Source organism: Gossypium hirsutum, chromosome A11 (genome assembly GCF_007990345.1).
Source record: "Gossypium hirsutum isolate 1008001.06 chromosome A11, Gossypium_hirsutum_v2.1, whole genome shotgun sequence".
Taxonomy (NCBI): domain Eukaryota; kingdom Viridiplantae; phylum Streptophyta; class Magnoliopsida; order Malvales; family Malvaceae; genus Gossypium; species Gossypium hirsutum.
The window spans coordinates 77,552,970-77,575,633 of record NC_053434.1 but is presented as its reverse complement, the minus strand read 5'-3'; the positions used below and the strand labels follow the sequence as shown (position 1 = coordinate 77,575,633).

The 22,664-nt window shown below is 36.7% G+C and overlaps 1 non-coding gene across 1 annotated transcript; it reads right to left on the bottom strand.

Annotated features, from left to right (window-relative positions):
* Nucleotides 1-1,102: 1,102 nt before the first annotated feature.
* Nucleotides 1,103-1,209, bottom strand: LOC121210515 (small nucleolar RNA R71). Its single transcript, XR_005905633.1, has one exon. It is a non-coding gene; the product is annotated as a small nucleolar RNA R71 (small nucleolar RNA).
* Nucleotides 1,210-22,664: the final 21,455 nt, after the last annotated feature.

The window sequence follows — 22,664 nt, the reverse complement described above, 5'->3', positions numbered from 1 at the left end:
AGATTAATTAACCGCTTGGATTGACATTGAAAAATGTTCAAGAGATTGATTAATTTAACAAGTATGTATGAGCAGTAGTTAGCAAATTACCGAGTTGCCGTGAATTTATTCGTAGCAATATAAACATAAGTTTAATAATTCTAAGTTAAAGAAATGTAATTAATCTAACATAAGTATGTTATCTTGATTAAATCTTATTTGAAATCGTGCATTAGAACTCTTTTGTTTTATTTTAATTATTTACTTAGTTTTTAAATAGTTTTTGACCATCTTTTAAGACCAAATTATTTTTACCTCGCCAAGGTGTTTTACAATTAATTTCATAAATAATTCTTTTTACAGTCCCTGTGGGTACGATAACTCGACATTTACTTCTCACTTTATTACTTGTTGCGATTGTGTACACTTTCATATTTTCCGTCGTCCCAAGTTTTTGGCGCATTTGCTGGGGATTGTTTTAAAAAAGCCATTATTTGTGAATTTGTTAGTTTTACATTTTGGTTTATTTTCCTGTTTAAATTTTTACTTAATTTTTTTGTGATTATTACAAGTGTTTATGAGTATTGACCAGATTATTGACTTACTCCTTGTAGACGCTGAGATAGAATGAACCTTTCAACAGCAAAGAAGATAAGCGAACCAGAGAAGGACTAAAGGAATGAATTTTGAGAATATAAATCAAGAAAATAGAGAAAACCTTGCTCAAAATCCTATCCTTATTGCTGATGATAGGGATAGAGCCTTAAGACAATATGTTGTGCTAGTGTTTAATGATTTTAATTCGGGTATTAAGAGACCCAAAATTGAGGTACAACAATTCGAGTTGAATCCAGTCATGTTTTAGATGCTTCAGACAGCGGGCCAATTCAGTGGAATGCCTATCGAAGATCCTCATCTTCATTTAAAATTGTTTATGGAGGTGAGCGACTCTTTCAAATTAGCTGAAGTACTTGAAGATGCATTATGATTGAAGTTGTTTCCGTACCCACTAAGGGGCAAAGCTCGAGCCTGGTTGAACTCATTGCCACCAAACTGAATTTCCACATAGCAAGAGTTAGCCAAAAGATTCCTCATGAAGTATTTCCCGCCAAGCAAGAACACTAAGTTGAGGAACGAGATCACTGCCTTCCAACAAATGGATGATGAGTCCTTGTATGAGGCATGGGAACGATACAAAGAATTATTACAGAAATGCCCTCATACAGAATCCCACATTGTATCCAACTTGAGACATTTTATAATGGTCTCAAAGCTCACACGAGGATGGTAGTGGATGCCTCCGCTAATGGTTCTCTTCTTTCTAAGTCTTACAATGAGGCTTACGAAATCATCGAGAGGATCGCCAGTAACAATTATCAATGGCCAACCAATCGAGCCGCGTTAGGAAAATGAGTCGCTAGAATACATGAAGTGGACGCTCTTACTTCACTTGTATCTCAGGTATCTTCAATATCTCAATGCTTAAGAATCTTACCACTAATGGGTCTAACAGTTTTGCAGCCCAACCACCTCACCAATTTGAGAGTATAGCCTGTGTTTATTGTAGGGAAGGACATTTGTTCGAAGAATGTCCATCGAACCCCAAATCCGTATATTACATGGGTAACCAAAACCAAAATCGAGGAGGGCAAGGAATGCAATCCAACTTCTATAACCCATCATGATTAAACCACCCGAATTTTTCCTAGAGTAACCAAGGGGCTGGAACCAGTAACAACTACGCCCAACCTAGACCAACCCAGCCGTCTAGTTTTTCCCAACAAGTTTAGAAACCAGTTCAAGCTGAATCATCTAATAGCTTAGAGAATCTACTGAAGGCTTACATGGCAAAGAATGATGCACTAATTTAAAGCCAAGTAGCTACATTGAAGAACCTGGAGAACCAGATGGGCCAGGTTGCAACTAAACTCAGATACCGACCACAAGGTGCTTTACCTAGTGATACGGAGAATCCAAGAAATCTGGGAAAGGAATATTGCAAAGCGTTAGTATTAAGGAGCGGAAAGAGAGTAGAACCCAACACCATCGAAGCTGAAAAGGAGCCAACTGACACTCAAGACTCAGAGGAAGTTCAACCGAGTGTTGAAATTTCAGTTTCACAAGAACCAGAACCTGTAAAATCTAATAAGGTAACCTCAGAACCACCTAATTCTGATAAACTAACAACTGCATTAGATACAGAATTGCCACCAAAGACAAATCAACCAGTACCAGTTCCAGTAATGAAACCATCACCACCCTACCCTCAAAAACTTCAGAAGTAGAAACAGGAAATTCAATTCAAGAAGTTCCTTGATGTACTCAAGCAACTTCATATCAAAATCCCATTGGTAGAAGCACTTGAACAAATGCCGAACTATGTCAAGTTTATGAAAGATATCTTGTCCAAGAAGTGAAGACTTGGAGAATTTGAGACAGTAGCTTTGACGAAGGAATGCAGCGCATATCTTCAAGACAAATTACCCCCAAAGCTGAAGGATCCTGGATGTTTTACCATACCTTGCAACATTGGAGCAACATATTGTGGTAAGGCACTATGTAACTTTTGTGCAAGTATAAACTTGATGCCTATGTCAATATTTAGAAAGTTGGGGATAGGTGAAGTTAGACGTACTACGGTTACACTTCAACTAGTTGATTGATCCTTAGCACATCCAGAAGGAAAAATTGAGGAAGTATTGGTACGTGTAGATAAATTCATCTTTCCTACTGACTTTATGATCCTAGATTTTGAAGCAGACAAAGAAGTACCAATTATCCTAGGAAGACCGTTCTTAGCAACCGGAAGGACCCTTATTGATGTATAGAAGGGCGAGCTTACAATGCGTGTTTAGGATGATCAGGTAACATTTAATGTTTTTAAGTCTATACGATTTCCTGATGCGGTTGATTGCAGTATCTGACTTAGAGGATCTAATAGTGGAAAAGGAACTCACCTCTGTTGAGGATCCACTGGAAAGAATCTTGACATTGGACCCTCCAAATGATGAAAAGGAGGATGAGTACTTAGCTTTGCTCGAGGCTAATCAAAGGGGATTTAATCTACAATCCTGTTTTGAATCTTTAGAGTTAGAGAAGAGGGAGTATGCCCAACCAAAAGCATCAATCGAGGAACAATCTAAATTAGAACTCAAGGTATTACCTTCACATTTAAAATACGTTTATTTAGGTAACGCTTCTACACTGCCTATGATTGTTTCAGCAGAATTGATTATTGAGCAAGAAGAGAAACTTATCTTAGTCTTGAAACATTTTAAGAAGGCTATCGGATGGACCATAGCCGATATTCACGATATTAGTCCATCTGTATGCATGCACAAGATTATCCTGGAAGATGGCGAAAAAGGAATGATTGATGGACAACGAAGCTAAACCCCATCATGAAGGACGTGGTGAAAAATGAGATTATCAAGTGGTTAGATATGGGTATCATTTATCCCATCTCAGATAGTTCGTGGGTAAGTTCGGTCCAATGCATGCCAAAGAAGGGAGGTATTACAGTCGTAAAGAACGAGAATAACGAGTTGATACCAACTAGAACAATTACGAGATGGAGGATTTTCATCAATTACCAGAAGCTGAACAAGGCAACTAGGAAAGATCACTTTCCTTTGCCGTTCTTGGACCAGATGCCTGGATAGACTCGAGGGGCGAGACTATTACTATTTTCTTGATGGATACTCAGGGTATAATCAAATTATAGTAGCACCGAAAGATCAACAAAAGGCGACATTCACCTACCCGTATGGTACATTTGCATTTAGACGCATGCCATTTGGTTTATGTAATTCACCTCTACATTTCAAAGATATATTATGTCTATTTTTACTCACATGGTTGAGAAGTACTTGGAAGTTTTTATGGATGACTTTTCAGTATTCGGAGACACGATGATTGCTTAGCCAATCTAGCTAAGGTACTAAGGTAATGCGAAGAAACGAACCTCGTACTTAACTGGGAGAAGTGCCATTTCATGGTACGAGAAGGAATTGTTCTAGGGCATTGGACAACGAGACATGGGATCGAGGTAGATAAAGCAAAGGTAGATGTTATTAAGAAGCTTCCACCGCCAGCATCTGTAAAGGATGTTAGGAGCTTCTGGGGCCACGCCGGTTTCTATCGAATATTTATCAAGGACTTTTCCAAAATTGCTAAACCCTTATGCAAATTATTGGAGATGGACATGACGTTCAAGTTTGATGATGAAAGCTTAAGAGCTTTCAAGGATTTGAAGATTCGATTAGTTACGGCACCCATAATCATCACACCAGATTGGGATTTGCCATTTGAATTGATGTGTGACGCAAGCGACTTCACGATAGGAGTTGTCATGGGCCAGCGAAGGAACAAAGTTTTTCATCCCATCCACTATGCAAGCCGGACTCTTATAGGAGCTCAACTGAACTATACGATAATAGAAAAAGAGCTACTTGCTATTGTATTCGCTTTTGACAAGTTTCGATCTTATCTTGTAGGTACCAAAGTAACTGTCTATACTGACCACTCGGTAATTAAGTATTTACTTGCCAAGAAAGATGCTAAGCCGAGACTAATCTGGTGGGTGCTTCTACTTCAAGAGTTTGATTTAAAAATTCAAGATCAAAAGGGAGTATAAAACCAAATACCAATTCAGGAAATGTTTCCAGATGAACACTTACTGAAGGTAAGTCATGTCCATAAGACCCTTTGGTTTGCTGATATTGCTAAGTATTTAGCTTGTGGTTTGATGCCAATTGATAAGACGTATCAACAAAGGAGAAAGTTTTTTCACGATGTGAAGTACTATTTTTAGGAAGAGCCATATTTTTTTAAAAAGTGTGCAGATCAGATGATTAGGAGATGTGTGGTAGAAGATGAAGTACAAAATATTTTTTACCATTGTCACTTAGCTCCGAGTGGGGGACACTTCGGAGGTACTCGTACGGTGGCCAAAGTATTGCAAAATGGATTCTTTTGGCCAACACTATTGAAGGATGCATATACGTACGTAAAGAGCTGTGATTGATGTCAAAGTGTCGGCAATGTCACCAACAGAAATAAGATACCTCGAACAAACATCATTAAGGTAGAATTGTTCGATGTATAGGGTATTGACTTTCTTGGTCCTTTCCCTCCGTCTTTTGGTCACAAGTATATATTGGTAGCGGTAGACTATGTGTCCAAGTGGGTCGAGGCTAAAGGTTATTTGAAAAACAATGCGAAGGTTGTAATGAAGTTCTTGCAGAAACACGTGTTCACAAGGTTAGGAACCCCAAGAGTTATCATTAGTGATGAAGGGTCCCACTCTATGAAAAAGTGGTTAAAATGGTTATTAGACAAGCACAGAGTGAAACACAAGGTTGCAACAGCTCACCATCCGCAGAATGGAAAATAAGGAGATCAAAGGCATACTTGAGAAGGTAGTTTGCCCGAACCGATGAGATTGGTCCAAAAGGCTGGATGATGCTTTGTGGGCTTACAGAACAGCATACAAGACACCTTTAGGGACGTCACCTTATAGGTTGGTATTTGGGAAAGCATATCATCTATCATTGGATTTAGAACACAAAGCTTACTGGGCTCTTCAACACTTAATTTGGATCCTAAGCTCGTGAAAAAGCAACGAATGTTCCAACTTAATGAGTTAGAAGAGTTTCAAATGTTATCATATGAAAATGCCAAATTACTTAAAGAAAGACTCAAGAAATGGCATGAAAAACACATTCGAGTTCGAGAATTTAAAGCAGGTCAGCAAGTGCTGTTCCTCAATTCCAGATTAAGGTTCTTTCCAGGTAAGTTAAAATCACGTTGGTCCGGTCCATTTACGATTCATCAAGTCTATCAATATGGATTTGTTGAACTCCAAGGTAAGGAAGGTAATTTCTGAGTTAATGCTCAGCTCCTGAAACATTATTGGGGAGATAAAATTGAACGGAATAAAATCTCATTTATTTTATCGGATACTTAATTTCTCATTTTTATTTTTGAATAAATGATTTAGGGTAAATTTTTGGGTATAGTATGTTTAAATAAATTCTGTCTAAGAGATTGGAACTTAAGCGGGACTGCCTCTAATACCACTAAATGTAACGCCCCCACACCCGAGACCGTCACCGGAGTCGAGCTTGAGGTGTTACCGAACATAATTTATCAAATTAAGAACTTCGAATCATTTGTTTCTACATTCATAGCTTTCTAGTTACCTGTGTCACAGTTGCAAGAAAAATCATATCTCGAGTTACAAAAATCGAAATAAAAATCCGTACATTTTTCCTAAATTTAGACTCATATATCTATTTAATAATTTTTTTCTAGGATTTTTGGTTGGACCAATTAGTACAATTTATTAGGTAAAGTAACCCCTATTTCAGGACTCGGCTGGACTGCCCTCTGTTTACTACGAACCATATATCTCTCTGTGAAAAATTTATATGACTGTGCCATTTGTTTATCCTAAAACTAGACTCAATAAGGATTCCAAGAATATAAAATACAACACCTAATTATTTTTTTACAATTTATGGTGAATTCCTAAAGTTGGAACAGGGGATCCAGAAATCACTCTGGCCCTATTTCACAAAAATTCAAATATCTTCTAACATATAATTCCTTTACCTGTTTCGTTTGTTTTATGAGAAAATAGACATATTAGGATTAAATTTCATACTTAATCCATCACCAAATTCGATTTCTATGATTTTTAGTAAATTTTCAAACTCACATCAGTGTTGCTGCAATGTTCTATTTATGGCAAATTTCATCTTTTCATGAGTTTTTATGGACTAGATAACCTATTAACTTTCCATGACATCAAACATGGTCTAAATTATTCATTTCCAAGACCTATAATTATCAAGCATTTTCTCAACCAAATCACCGCCATATCACAAAATTATTTACACGAAATAGGTATGTTGCTATACATGCCATACTTAAGTCTTACAAGCCATTTACCAAAAAATGTCCTTCGGATAGTGTGATCGAACCTTCGACCTGTCCCGATTGCCGAGCCAGCTTGTTCAAAACTACAGTGAATAAAAATGAGGGAGTAAGCATAAATGCTTAGTAAGTTCATATGCAAATAACAAGTAACATAACAATACAATTATACCAAACAACCTTAGCATAGTATCACCAAAACATATATCACATTTTTAAACATCATTCATCATCTTACCACCTTATCGTTGTTGTATCTATTTTCAACCCGAGGGTTAAGTACATACCTGTCCAAAGTGTCCTTTTCAGAACACTTACCAAAACGTCACTTGCATCTTAAGTGTCTTCCATTTCACTAGAAATTTTACCCGTTGAACACATCGGAATATAACTCGAACACATGGATAATTTGCACATAAGTGCCGCATATGTAATCAAGAAATCATGTAACCCGCCCATAAGTGAACCAGGACTCAACTCAACGAGCTCAAGCGTCCGTATCCATAAGTGAACTCGGACTAAACTCAACGAGTTCGGATGCCTAGTTACATCTCACGAACTCGGACTCAACTCAACGAGTTCGAACATTCGCATCTGTAAGTGAACTCGGACTCAACTCAACGAGTTCGGATGCTCAACCATCCTAGTGACATGTCACTTGTATCCTAATCTATTCCTAAGGTTCAAACGGGATTTTCATTGAACACATATCCTTGCCATCTTCCGTAAATTACCGAAACCAATACTCGGTAGCACTTTATATTTAACAAATAATACACACAATTTGCATTTTATTCGAAAATAACCACAAAGCATATATTTCATGATAAAAATCAGCATATCATATAATTAACATCAATAACTTATAAATAACAATTATGATACATTATTCTCACATGAACTTACCTTGGTACCAAAATATAATGATTTTGCAATTTAGTCCACAATCTTTTCTTTTCCTCGATTGGGGTCGATTCAACGTCTTTCTTGATCTAAAATAACACATTTAGCTTATTTAATACTCACATTATCAATTAGTCTTTAATTCAAATTTTAGAAAAATTACAATTTTACCCTAAACTTTTGCATATTTACACTTTTGTCCCAAATCTCGGGAATTAAACTTAATTCCTTATTCTTATGTTTTAGAACATTCTGATCAGTTTTCCCTTCTATGGCAACATCAAATTCTCACTCTAACATGTACTTACGACTATTAGGTATTTTGCCGATTAAGCTCTTTTACTCGTTTTCACTCAAAACCGAGTAGCACAAGTTGTCTAACATAATTTAAAACCTCATATTCTATCATAAAACATCAAAATTCACAAATTTCACCTATGGGTATTTTTCCAAATATGAACTCTAACTCAAAATATTACTATCATAAGCTATATCGAGTTACCGGGATTTCAAAAATGTAAAAATCATTAAAAATGGGGCTTGGAATCACTTATTATGAAGCTTGAAAGTTGAAGAAACCCTATCTATGGAGAGAGGGATCATTCGGCAGCAACTAAGGAAGATGATAACCAATTTTGTGTTATTTTCCCTTTTTATTTCATTTAATATCCAAATGACCAAAATGCCCCTCCTTACTAAACTTTCAAAAAATTCCTTCCATGTCCTAATTTTGTCCATGAACTTAAAATTGGTCAAAGTACCATTTAAGACCTCCTAATTAATATTTCAAAGCAATTTCATACTAAAAACTTCTAGAATACAAGTTTTGCATCTTATTCGATTTAGTCCCTAACTTTAAATTAAACTCGTTATGCCAAAAATTTCTTCATGAAATTTTCACTCAATTATGCAATCATGTCATAAACCTCAAAATAATTATAAAATAATTATTTCTATCTCGAATTTGTGGTCACCAAACCACGATTCCAATTAGGCCTTAATTCGGGATGTTACAACTCTCCCCCCTTTAAAGATTTTCGTCCTCGAAAATCTTCGGGTTCCCATGTAGCTTCTTCTATTCCATGCTTTTGCCACAACACTTTCACAAGTGCAATACTTTTATTCCTTAGCTGTTTGACCTCTCGAGCTAAAATCTTAATCGGTTCTTCTTCATAGGTCATGTCTGTTTGTAGTTCAATTTCTGTCGGTGAAACCACATGTGAAGGATCCGAATGATACCGACGTAACATAGACACATGGAATACATTATGAATCTTCTTCAATTGAGATGGCAATGCTAATCGATAGGCTATCAGTCCAACTCTTTCAATTATTTCATACGGCCCGATAAAACGCGGACTTAATTTGCCCTTCCGTCCAAATCTGAGAACTTTCTTCCACGGAGACACTTTTAAAAATACTTTATCACCAACTTGAAATTCAATGTCTTTACGTTTTAAATCTGCATAAGATTTCTGTCTATCTGAAGCAGCTTTCAAACAATCTCGAATTATCTTCACTTTTTCTTCGGTTTCTTTTATTTGATCAACTCCATAGATCAAATTTTCCTTGAGTTCAGTCCAATACAAAGGCATTCAACACTTACGACCATACAATGCTTCATAAGGTTCCATCTTCAAACTCGTCTGATAACTATTATTGTAAGCAAATTCTACCAACGGTAAATATCTTTCCCAACTTCCTTGAAATTCCAATACACAACATTTAAGCATATCTTCAAGAATCTGAATTCCTCTCTCTGATTGCCCATCAGTTTGTGGATGGAAAGCAGTACTGAAATTTAACTTCGTACCAAACGCGTCTTGCAACTTTTGCCAAAACCGCAAGGTAAACCTCGGATCTCTATCCGAAATGATCGACAATGGTATTCCGTGTAGTCTAACAATTTCTCTAACATACAGTTTAACCAACTTGTTAAGAGAATAATCCATACGTACCAGGATAAAATGAGCCGACTTAATTAATCTGTCAACTATTACCCAGATTGCATCTTTCTTTCCTGGAGCCCATGGCAACCCTGAAACAAAATCCATAGTAATCCGATCCCATTTCCATTCACGAACCATAATAGGCTGAAGTAATCCCAAAGGCACTTGGTGTTCAGCTTTCACCTGTTGACAAATTAAGCATTTTGATACAAACTCGGAAATATCTCTTTTCATTCCACTCCACTAGTACATTTTCTTCAAGTCATTATACATTTTCGTACTGCCCGGATGAACCTCCAAACAGCCATTATGTGCTTCATGCAAAATCTTTTGAATCAATTCATCATTTTTCGATACACAAATCTAATTTTTAAACATCAAGCAACAATCAGAACCGATTATGAAATCTAATCTCGTATCAGCTTCACACTGCTTTCTCCTGGCTTGCAAATCTTGATCATTTTTCTGAGCTTCAGAAATCTCTTGTAAAAACATCGGTCTTGCTCTTAACTCTGCTAGAATCGAACCATCATCTGATATTTTCAACTGAGTGTTCATAGCTCTCAAAGCAAACAACAACTTTCTGCTTAAAGCATCGGCAACCACATTCGCTTTTCCCGGATGATAATCAATAACAAGCTCATAATCTTTCAATAACTCCAACCATCTTTGCTATCTCAAATTCAAGTCTTTTTGTGACATCAAGTACTTAAGACTTTTGTGGTCGGTATATACCCAGCACTTTTCACCATACAAATAATGTCGCCAAATCTTTAAAGCAAACACCACCGCAGCCAATTCCAAATCGTGAGTAGGATAATTCCTCTCATGAGGTTTTAACTGGCTCGAAGCATAAGCCACCACTTTTCCTTCTTGCATAAGTACACACCCCAAACCATTTAGAGAAGCATCACTATACACCACAAATTCTTTACCTGATTTGGGCTGTACTAACACTGGTGCCTCTGTTAATAACTTTTTCAATTCTTCAAAACTCTGTTGACATTCTTTCGTCCATTCAAATTTAACATTCTTTTGGAGTAGTCTCGTCATAGGAGCAACAATTATAGAAAATCCATTTACAAACCGCCGGTAATACCCAGCTAGCCCCAAGAAACTTCTAACTTTGGTTACATTTTTCGGTGGTTTCCAATCAACAATGGCTGAAATTTTACTAGGATCAACCCGTATACCATCACCTAAAACAATATGACCCAAAAATCCAACTTCCCGGAGCCAAAATTCACTTTTACTAAATTTAGCATACAGCTGCGTATTTCTCAAAGTTTGCAAAACTATCCTCAAATGCTCAGCATGCTCTGTCTCATCTTTTGAATAAATTAAAATATCATCTATAAACGCCTCAACAAATTTGTCCAAGTATGGCCGAAATATGCAATTCATTAAATCCATAAACACAGCAGGAGCATTTGTCAACCCAAATGGCATAACTAAAAATTCATAATGACCGTACCTTGTTCTAAAAGCAGTTTTACGCACATCCAACTCTTTTACTCGCAGCTGATAATACCCAGATCTCAAGTCAATCTTTGAAAACCATGTCGCTCCTTTTAGCTGATCAAACAAATCATCAATTCTTGGCAATGGATACTTGTTTTTGATTGTCACCTTGTTTAACTGCCGATAATCAACACACAACCTCATAGAACCATCCTTCTTTTTCACAAATAACATGGGAGCACCCCAAGGTGAAAAACTCCGTCTCACAAAGCTTTATCAGTCAACTCTTGCAACTGCGACTTTAACTCTTTTAACTCTATTGGTGTCATTCTATATAGAGCAATCGAGATCGGAGTTGTTCCCGGTATCAAATCAATACTAAATTCTACTTCCTTGACTGGAGGCAAACCCGGCAATTCTTCCGGAAATACATCCGCAAATTCACACACAACCAGTACTAATTCAACTTTCATTTCAACTTCTTTTGTATTAATTACATACGCCAAATAAGCTTCATAACCCTTTCTCAAATATCTTTGAGCCGACATTGAAGAAATCACACTAGACAATGCCTCTGATTTATCTGATTCAACCCGCAGAGTTTCACCATTTTCACACTTTAATTCTATAACCTTTTCTTTGCAATTTATTATAGCATCATGCAACGTCAACCAATCCATACCCAAAATAACATCAAACTCATCAAACGACAACAGCATCAAGTCGGCCGGAATGTAATGACCCCGAATCATTAAAGGACATTTCTTGCATATTTTATCAACTATCACACATTTGCCTAACGGATTCGACACTCTAATCATAAATTTTGTGTTCTCAACAGGTATATTCATGCTAGACACCAGTTTCATGCATACATATGAATGAGTAGAACCGGGATCAATCAAAGCAATAACATTAACATCATAAAGAGAAAATATATCGGTAATCACATCGGGTGAGGAAGCATCTTCACGCGCTTTAATAGCATAAGTTCTAGCCGGAGCCCTTCCTTTAGGTCTAACTGCTGCATCTCTGGCTACATTCTTACTGCTTGCTTCACTCCCAGCTTTTCTTGGATACCTTCCCCTTGAATCCGCACCACTTGCTTTTGTATACTGAAAATTTTCTTTCTCAGCTCTCTCTGGGCAGTCTCTAATAAAATGATCCGGAGAACCACATCGAAAACATTCATTTGCTTTGTACGAACCAAAATGATTTCTACCGCACCGCTGGCACTCGGGTTTAACAAATCTCGAGTTCCCTACACTGGCTGCCGAATTAGTCTGGGACTTATGACCCACATTTTGCTTCTTAAAATTCCCATATGATTGCCCAGCTGAAACTTGGGGACGAGGATTCATATTTCTTGACTTTCCGGGTTGCTGTGAGGGTGCATTACTCATTGGTCTTTTCTTCCAATTTCGTGTCTCAGATTCTACTTTTTTCTTTTCCTTAAGTAGTTCTTCAGCCTTGCAAGCTCGATTGACAAGTACCACCACTTCTTTTAGTTCAAGGATCCCAACAAATACCTTGATGTCTTCGTTGAGGCCGTCTTCAAATCGTCGACACATCTTGGCCTCTGTAGGAACATATTCTCTGGCATACGTACTCAATCGAACAAACTCTCTTTCATATTCTGTGACTGTCATATTACCTTGATTCAGCTCAAGAAACTCTTTACGTTTCTGATCAATAAATCTTTCACTAATATATTTCTTCCGAAACTCTTCTTGAAAGAATTCCCAGGTTACCCTCTCTTTCGATACCACCGAAATCAAAGTCTTCCACCAATTATAGGCTGAATCCCTCAACAAAGATACAGCACATTTCAAACATTATTCAGGTGTACAAGATAATTCATCAAATACCCGAATAGAATTTTCAAGCCAGAACTCTGCTTTCTCGGCATCATCATCAATGTTTGCCCTAAAATTTTCGGCCCCTTATTTACGAATTCTGTCAACTGGAGTTTTGTGAAATTTTATCATACCCACACCATGAGGCATCGGGGGTATAGGTTGAGGAATTGGGGGAGGTGGGGGAGGTCGTACATTTGGGTTCGTACGAACGAACTCAGTATACCATGCACTCATCATTTGGAGAAAGGCTTCCCGATGCCTTTCTCCTCCTCCCTGACCAACAGTAGTGGGTGGATTTTCAGTCGGCGCTGCCCCTTCAGTCGGAGCTGGTGCATTACTCTCTACTTCATTTGCCACAGCTGGATCGAGATCCATTTACTATATAAAAAAATCATTTAAAAAGGTCAGAAGTCGTCACACTATCACAATTTATACATATGACATGTATAGCAAAATCCGTACTTACAACACATAGTCTAAGAACTGACTAAACCTACTCTGATACCACTAAATGTAACACCCCCATGCCCGAGACCATCACCGGAGTCGAGCTTGAGGTGTTACCTAACATAATTTATCAAATTAAGAACTTCGAATCACTTGTTTCTACATTCACAGCTTTTTAGTTACCTGCATCACAGTTACAAGAAAAATCATATCTCGAGTTACAAAACTCAAAATCAAAATCCGTAAATTTTTCCTAAATCTAGACTCATAAATCTATTTACTAAATTTTTTCTAGGATTTTTGGTTTGGCCAATTAGTATAGTTTATTAGTTAAAGTTACCCCTATTTTATGACTTGGCTGGACTGACCTCTGTTTACTACGAACCATATATCTCTCTGTGAAAAATTAATATGACTGTGCCATTTGTTTATCCTGAAACTAGACTCAATAAGGATTCCAAGAATATAAAATAAAACACCTAATTATTTTTTTACAATTTATAGTGAATTCCTAAAGTTGGAACAGGGGATCTAGAAATCACTCTGGTCCTGTTTCACAAAAATTCAAATATCTTCTAACATATAATTCCTTTACCTGTTTCATTTGTTTACGTGAAAATAGACATATTGGGATTAAATTTCATATTTAATCCATCACAAAATTCGATTTCTATGATTTTTAGTAAATTTTCAAACTCACGTCAATGTTGCTGCAATGTTCTGTTTATGGCAAATTTCATCTTTTCATGAGTTTTTATGGACTAGATAACCTATTAACTTTCCATGACATCAAACATGGTCTAAATTAGTCATTTCCATGACCTATCATTATCAAGCATTTTCTCAACCAAATCACTATCATATGACAAAATTATTTACACGAAATAGGTATATGGCTATACATGCCATACTTAAGTCTTACAAGCCATTTACCAAAAAATGTCCTTCGGATAGTGTGATCGAACCTTCGACCTGTCCCGATTCTCGAGCCAGCTTGTTCAAAACTACAATGAATAAAAAGGAGGGAGTAAGCATAAATGCTTAGTAAGTTCATATGCAAATAACAAGTAACATAACAATACAATTATACCAAACAACCTTAGCATAGTATCACCAATACATATATCACATTTTTAAACATCATTCATCATCTTACCACCTTATCATTGTTGTATCTATTTTCAACCCGAGGGTTAACTACATACCTGTCCAAAGTGTCCAAAACGTCACTTGTATCTTAAGTGTTCTTCCATTTCACTAGAAATTTTACCCGTTGAACACATCGGAATATAACTCGGATACATGGATAATTTGCACATAAGTGCCACGTTTGCAATCAAGAAATTATGTAACCCGCCCCTAAGTGAACTCGGACTCAACTCAACGAACTTAGGCGTTCGCATCCATAAGTGAACTCGGACTCAACTCAATGAGTTCGGATGCCTAGTTACATCTCACGAACTCAGACTCAACTCAACGAGTTCGAACATTCGCATCCGTAAGTGAACTCGGACTCAACTCAACGAGTTTGGATGCTCAACCATCCTAGTGACATGTCACTTGTATCCTAATCTATTCCTAAGGTTCAAACGGGATTTTCATCGAACACATATCCTTGCCATCTTTCGTAAAATACCGAAACCAATACTCGGTAGCACTTTATATTTAACAAATAATACACATAATTTGCATTTTATTCGAAAATAACCATAAAGCATATATTTCATGATAAAAATCAGCATATCATATAATTAACATCAATAACTTATAAATAACAATTATGCTACATTATTCACACATGAACTTACCTTGGTACCAAAATATAATGATTTTGCAATTTAGTCCACAATCTTTTCTTTTCCTCGATTGGGGTCGATTCCACGTCTTTCCTGATCTAAAATAACACATTTAGCTTATTTAATACTCACATTATCAAATTAGTCTTTATTTCAAATTTTAGAAAAGTTACAATTTTACCCCTAAACTTTTGCATATTTACACTTTTTCCCCAAATCTCGAGAATTAAACTTAATTCCTTATTCTTATGTTTTATAACACGCTGATCACTTTTCCCTTCTATGGCAACATCAAATTCTCACTCTAACATGTACTTATGACTATTAGGTATTTTTGTCGATTAAGCTCTTTTACTCGTTTTCACTCAAAACCGAGTAGCACAAGTTGTCTAACATAATTTAAAACCTCATATTCTATCATAAAACATCAAAATTCACAAATTTCACCTATGGGTATTTTTCCAAATATGAACTCTAACTCAAAATATTACTATCATAAGCTATATCGAGTTACTGGGATTTCAAAAACATAAAAATCATTAAAAACGGGGCTTGGAATCACTTAATATGAAGCTTGAAAGTTGAAGAAATCCTAGCTATGGAGAGAGGGAGCATTCGGCAGCAACTGAGGAAGATGATAGCCAATTTTGTGTTATTTTTCCCTTTTTATTTCATTTAATATCCAAATGAGCAAAATGCCCCTCCTTACTAAACTTTCAAAAAAAAATTCCTTCCATGTCCTAATTTTGTCCATGAACTTAAAATAATATTTCAAAGCAATTTCATACTAAAAACTTCTAGAATGCAAGTTTTGCAACTTATTCTATTTAGTACCTAACTTTAAATTAAACTCGTTATGCCAAAAATTTCTTCACGAAAATTTCACTCTATTATGCAATCATACCATAAACCTCAAAATAATTATAAAATAATTATTTCTATCTCGGATTTGTGGTCACAAAACCACTATTCTGATTAGGCCTTAATTCGGGATATTACACCTCCAATCTTTCCTAGGAATTTATTTTGACATAATTTCCTAAGAAATTATTCCCTAAATGGAAAAAAAATTATTTTTTTCAAATAAAAGGGTCAATTTTGATCCACGTTTTAATTTGCAACTCAATTTTAAATTTTCATTAAATCTAGAGACTTAATTGAATTATTTCTAAAATTTGATTGCTCTATTTGTAAATAATAAAAACTAGATGCTTCTCCTTATAAATATTTTCAAAATGCATCTAGAATAAATATTTTTAATATTATTTATTAATTCGACAAACCTTAATATATAACTATATTTATTATAATTTATATATTAATTTTTATCAACTTAGCTTAGAATTAGGATTAATTGTATTTTAATTATATTTTATGGTTATCTTAATAAATTAATGGCAATTGATAATTTCATATACTTAAACTTAATTATTAATTGTTGTTAAACTTTGACTAGAATCAGAACTTAGGATTTTTTTTTCATTAAGAACTCTACTATAAATATTATTTTTCCATCTATAAATACCATCAACCTTTCTCCCTCCATTCATTCATCTTCAAAACCCCAAAACACCAAACCCCTAAGTGCTGCAAGCCTAGCCTAGCTATCTGACTAGCACACGCCCAGCAGACCACTGCACGTCTAGCTCCATCGTGCGCGTATTGCTCCAGCCTCAACTCACGCCAAGTGCTCATCTACGCGTTCCTACTACTCTTGCCCAACAGCTATCCAAGCTGAGTCCTGCACTAGGCTTCCATCCGCGCACGCCTACTGCTCCAGGCCACAACGCACGAGCGCTTAGCGCCTTAGTGCCCACGCCAGGCCTTCTGCCGAAGGCTCCTTATTGCATTGCTGCTCCCGCACGCACCATCCGTCTAAGCACCTAGACACCTTACACACCAAGCCCTTTACCCAAGCCTTCCAACCCTTCTTTTAAATTGCCAACTTTTTCTTCATAATTATTATTATTACTATTTTTAAGATTTCTTATATTTTTACAAAAAAAAAGGTGGTAAGACCTAATTCTCTGTTAATTTTTATTTTTTTTTCAATTAGTTAATTTTTCAATTCATTGAATTATTTTTATTAGATTTTTGAGCAAATGATGATTTTCATCTTATGACCAGGTTAAACATGCCTTGTAAGAGAACTCGCGTTTCCGCTCAAATTTATGAAACCAAAACAAGTTCCACTATGAAAAAGCCAAAGTAAGATACGAAAGTATCTTCAAAAATCAACAGATGCATCCAGAGAACGACTTTACATTAAAGGAAAGCAACTACAGAGACTTTATGGCACGTATTCGTGAAGTTGATGAAACCTTCAATTGGGAACTGTTTTGTGAAAAGAGACCTAGTGTCAATGAGGAGCTAGTTCGTGAGTTCTATGAGAATTTAACTTTAAGTGAGATGACAGAAGTTCCAGTTCGCGGGATCAAGCTACCAATAAATTTAAATGCTATTAATGAGTTCTTTGAATTACCTGATTTTGAAAACAATGAATGTTCCACATTAATGAGCAATATCAAGCCCGAGAATTTGCAAGAAATTATCGAGGAACTGACAGTTCAGGGTTCTACGTGGAATGTGTCAAAACAAGGAATCCACACTTGTCGAAGAGAATATTTGACGCCAGTCGCGAAGGTATGGTTTTACTTCATCTGATTTAGCCTCATGCCTAGCTCACATGGGACTACAATCTTGTTAGAGCGAATGGTCTTATTGTACTCGATCCTAACTGGTAAGACCATTGATGTGGGAAAGATCATCTTGAGGAAAATACAAAATTGTGCCGTTAAACGCTCTGGCCATACTCACTTCCCATTTACAATAACAATTCTATGCTTGAAAGCTAAAATTCTTGCAAATGTAAGGAAGACAGGGCATAGCCAAGGCACAATCACAGATTGGGACCTCTACCGAGTAGCTGGAGATGTGTTTTGTTTGTTATATGTGCTTATTTGTTATGGCTTATTAAAGAAAAGGCCCTTATGTTGTAATTTGACCATGGCATGCATTAAATGACTTAGATGAACATTAGATAATGGTTTATTAATGTCTTACTTAAAGGACAAAATGGTAATTAGTAAATTAAAGGTTAATTAATTAAACAAAAATCAATTTTAAGCTTATTTTGCTCATCTTCTTATCGAAAAAAAAAGAAAAAGAAAGGTTGAAGCTCAACTAAGGTTCGACCATTTTTAAGCTCAATTAGGTAAGCATACGAGCTCGATTTTTGATAATTTCTATGTTTTTATAATAGTTGCTTCATATTTCAAACCCATGCCTCAATTTTTTGAACTTGATTATGATTTTAAGATGTGCCATTGTTGATAATGTGAGTTTTATGAAGTTTGATGATAGAAAATGAAAGATATGTGTTAGATTACTATGTTTTGTATTGGGATTTTTGATGAATTTGAATATTTTGGACTAAATTGTGAAAATGAGAAATTTAGGGACTAAAATGTGAAATAAATGAAATATGTGGGCTTATATGAGCTAGAGTAAAATTCGGCTAGGTATGTGTGTAATGAAATTATGCATATTTTGTGATTTTATGAATTATGGACTAAACTGTTAAAATGTGAAAATACGAGGGCTAATTTAGAAAATACTCAAAATATGTGTATATGGAATGATTTGAATGAATGTGAGATTGAATAAGTCAAATTTGAATGTGTTTAGATCAAGAACCAAAGAAAATGGATTTAGATTAGAGAAAGTCGAAAGTCATTGAATAGTCGTTCATTTTCGTTCATTTTCGTACGAGGTATGTCGATTGTAACACCCTTTACCCATATCCGACGCGGGAACAGGGTTCGAGGCATTACCGGACTTAAACATAAACATTCATACAAAATCAGGCCATAAAATTTGGACCAAATCAAATTCATTCAATCACATGCATGTTGTCCCTTATATGGGCCGACGAGGCCCAAAACATACGTTGGAAGTGGTTTGGGACTAAACCGAAAACTTTTGGAAATTTTACTACACTTAGAAAATTTTCATAATTTAGAGAGTCACACGCTCGTGTCGGTAGGCCATGTAGTCATACACACGCCCATGTTCTTGGGACACGCCCGTGTCCTCAGCCCGTGTAACTCTTTGTTTATGATGTCAGCACAAGTTGGGGTCACACGCCCCTGTCTCGGGACCATCTTAACTCGTTTATCATCTTGCTAACAAAAACATAGTAAAGCAAATCTTCATACACAATGGTTATCAATTCATCCATTCACTAGGGACATGACCTAATGTTCAATAACAACCCCTCCTTTACCAAGTACACATTCGGCCTTGGTACATAATAAGGTAGCCGATTTCTTTCCCTTTAGCACCCATTGCTCACATATGATTATTTGTATAGTTCAAACACTCATCTATCTTTGCTCATCTAAATTTAACATGGAACAACAAAATTCACCATTGTCAAATACCATAACCGAAAGCCCTAGTCCATAACACAAATCAAAATTTCTACATGGGTTACAAAAGTAGTTTGATATCTTACTCAAGATTAACCAAAATTTCATGAACTAATATAAACTTCTTAACTTGCTATTAGCCTAGGATGACCGAATGCCTCCCTCCCTACTTCCTCTTCACAATCGGCCAAGAAGAACAAAATGAGAAAGACTTTTTGTTCTTTTTTTTTTCCTTTTCCCCCTTCTACACGGCTAAGAAGAACTAAAGTATGAAGCCTTTCCCTTCTTTTTTTTTTCGGTTATGCATGAGAATGATGAACACATTTTTTTTCTTTGTTTTCTTCCTTCAATTTCTTATTAGTTTATTGCCCATGCTTCTTATTTTATTTTTCCATTAACACAACATGTTTCATGACATGTTTTGCCCATCATCCCTTGTCATGGCCGGCCACTAGTACTTAAATGGGGGGAAATTGACATGCAAGTCCACCCCTTTGATTACATGCACTATTAGGCCACTTGCATTTGCCTAGCACATTTCTAAATTTTCTCACATAAGTCCTATCAACTAAATTCACATGCAATTAACTAAATCGAAGCTTAAAACTTTCACACATTTATATTCACATATTTTATGCAATAATTATCACATTCAAATAATTTGGTGACTCGGTCTAGCGGTCCCGAGACCGCTTTCCGACTAGGGTCACTTTAGGGCTGTCACAACTCTCCCCCACTTAAGAAATTTTCGTCCCCGAAAATCTTACCGGTAAATAGGTTTGGGTATCGTTCTTTCATCGAGCTCTCGATTTCCCAAGTAGCTTCCTCGATCCCGTGTTTGAGCCATAACACCTTTACTAACGGAACCCTTTTGTTTCGCAACTCTTTCACTTCACGAGCTAGGATATACATCGGTTCTTCTTCATAACTCATATCGGCTTGAATTTCAACCTCTGATGGGCTAATTATGTGCGATGGATCAGATCTATAGCGTCGAAGCATCGAAACATGAAAGACGTCGTGAATCTTTTCAAGTTCAGGGGGCAAAATCAATCGATACGCAATTGGACCGACTCGTTCGGATATTTCGTATGGCCCGATGAACCTCGGACTCAATTTGCCCTTACGCCCAAATCTGAGTATCTTTTTCCAAGGTGAAACTTTAAGAAACACCTTATCTCCCACCTGATACTCAATGTCTTTTCGTTTCAGATCAGCGTACGACTTCTGGCGATCTGAGGCTATCTTTAGACTTTCACGGATTACTTTTACTTTCTGTTCAGCATCTTTAATCAAATCCACTCAGAAAATTTTACTTTCACTGAGCTCGGTCCAAAACAATGGTGTACGGCATTTACGCCCGTACAAAGCCTCGTAAGGTGCCATCTTAATACTTGATTGAAAACTATTGTTGTAAGCGAATTCAATCAATGGTAAACACAGTTCCCATGAACCACTAAACTCAAGGATGCAACATCTCAACATATCCTAAAGTATCTGAATTACCCGCTCGGATTGACCATCGGTTTGTGGATGAAAAGCAGTGCTAAAATGCAGCTTGGTACCCAAAGCTTCTTGCAATTTCTTCCAAAATCGCGAGGTGAATCTTGGATCTCTATCCGACACAACAGAAATCGGTACCCCGTGTAATCTCACAATCTGAGAAACGTACAATTCAGCTAGTTTATCCAATGAAAAATCCGTACGCACGGGGATAAAGTGAGCCGACTTAGTCAGTCTATCAACAACAACCCAAATCGCATCCTTCTTACTTGCTGACAATGGCAGTCCGGACACAAAGTCCATTGTGACTCGATCCCATTTCCACTCGGGTATCATGATCGGCTGAAGTAATCCTGAAGGCACTTGATGTTCCGCTTTCACTTGTTGACATATTAAACATCTCGAAACAAAGTCGGAGATGTCTCGTTTCATACCATGCCACCAAAACTGACGTTTCAAATCGTTGTACATTTTCGTACTCCCCGGGTGAATTGACATTCGGCTACAATGGGCTTCGTTTAGAATCATCAAAATGAGTTCTGAATTCCTTGGAACACACAAACGACTTCTGAACCTCAAACAATCATCATCATCAATTTGAAACTCCGATTCCTTGTTCGGAACACACTCAGCCCGTTTTGCAACCAATTCATCATCGACTTTCTGAGCTTCACGAATTTGATGAATCAATAGTGGTTTGACTTTTAATTCAGCTACTAACACATTGTCGTGTAGAACAGACAAGTGTACATTCATCGCTCGCAAAGCAAACAGTGATTTCCGGCTTAAGGCGTCCGCAACCACATTAGCCTTTCCCGGGTGATAATTAATGACAAGCTCATAATCTTTCAACAACTCAAGCCAACACCTTTGTCGCAGATTCAAGTCTCGCTGGGTCATCAAATATTTGAGACTTTTGTGATCCGAAAATACATGGCACTTCTCACCAAACAAATAATGTCGCCATATTTTCAAAGCAAATACGATGGCGGCTAGTTCGAGATCATGGGTCGGATAATTTCTCTCGTGTGGCTTCAATTGTCTCGACGCATAGGCCACAACTCGACCTTCTTGCATCAATACGCAACCCAACCCAAGTAGGGATGCGTCACTATAAATGACAAACTCTTTGCCTGATTCGGGTTGTACCAAAATTGGAGCTTCAGTCAAATAAGTTTTCAGTTGATCGAAAATTTTCTGACATTTCTCCGTCCATTCGAACTTAACATCCTTTTGAAGTAGCTTCGTCATTGGTGTGGCTATCATCAAGAAACCTTTTACAAATCGTCGGTAATAACCGGTGAGCCCTAGGAAGCTCCGAACTTCGGTAATATTTCTTGGAGGCTTCCAGTTAAGTATGGCTGAAATTTTGCTCGGATCAACTCGAATGCCCGATAC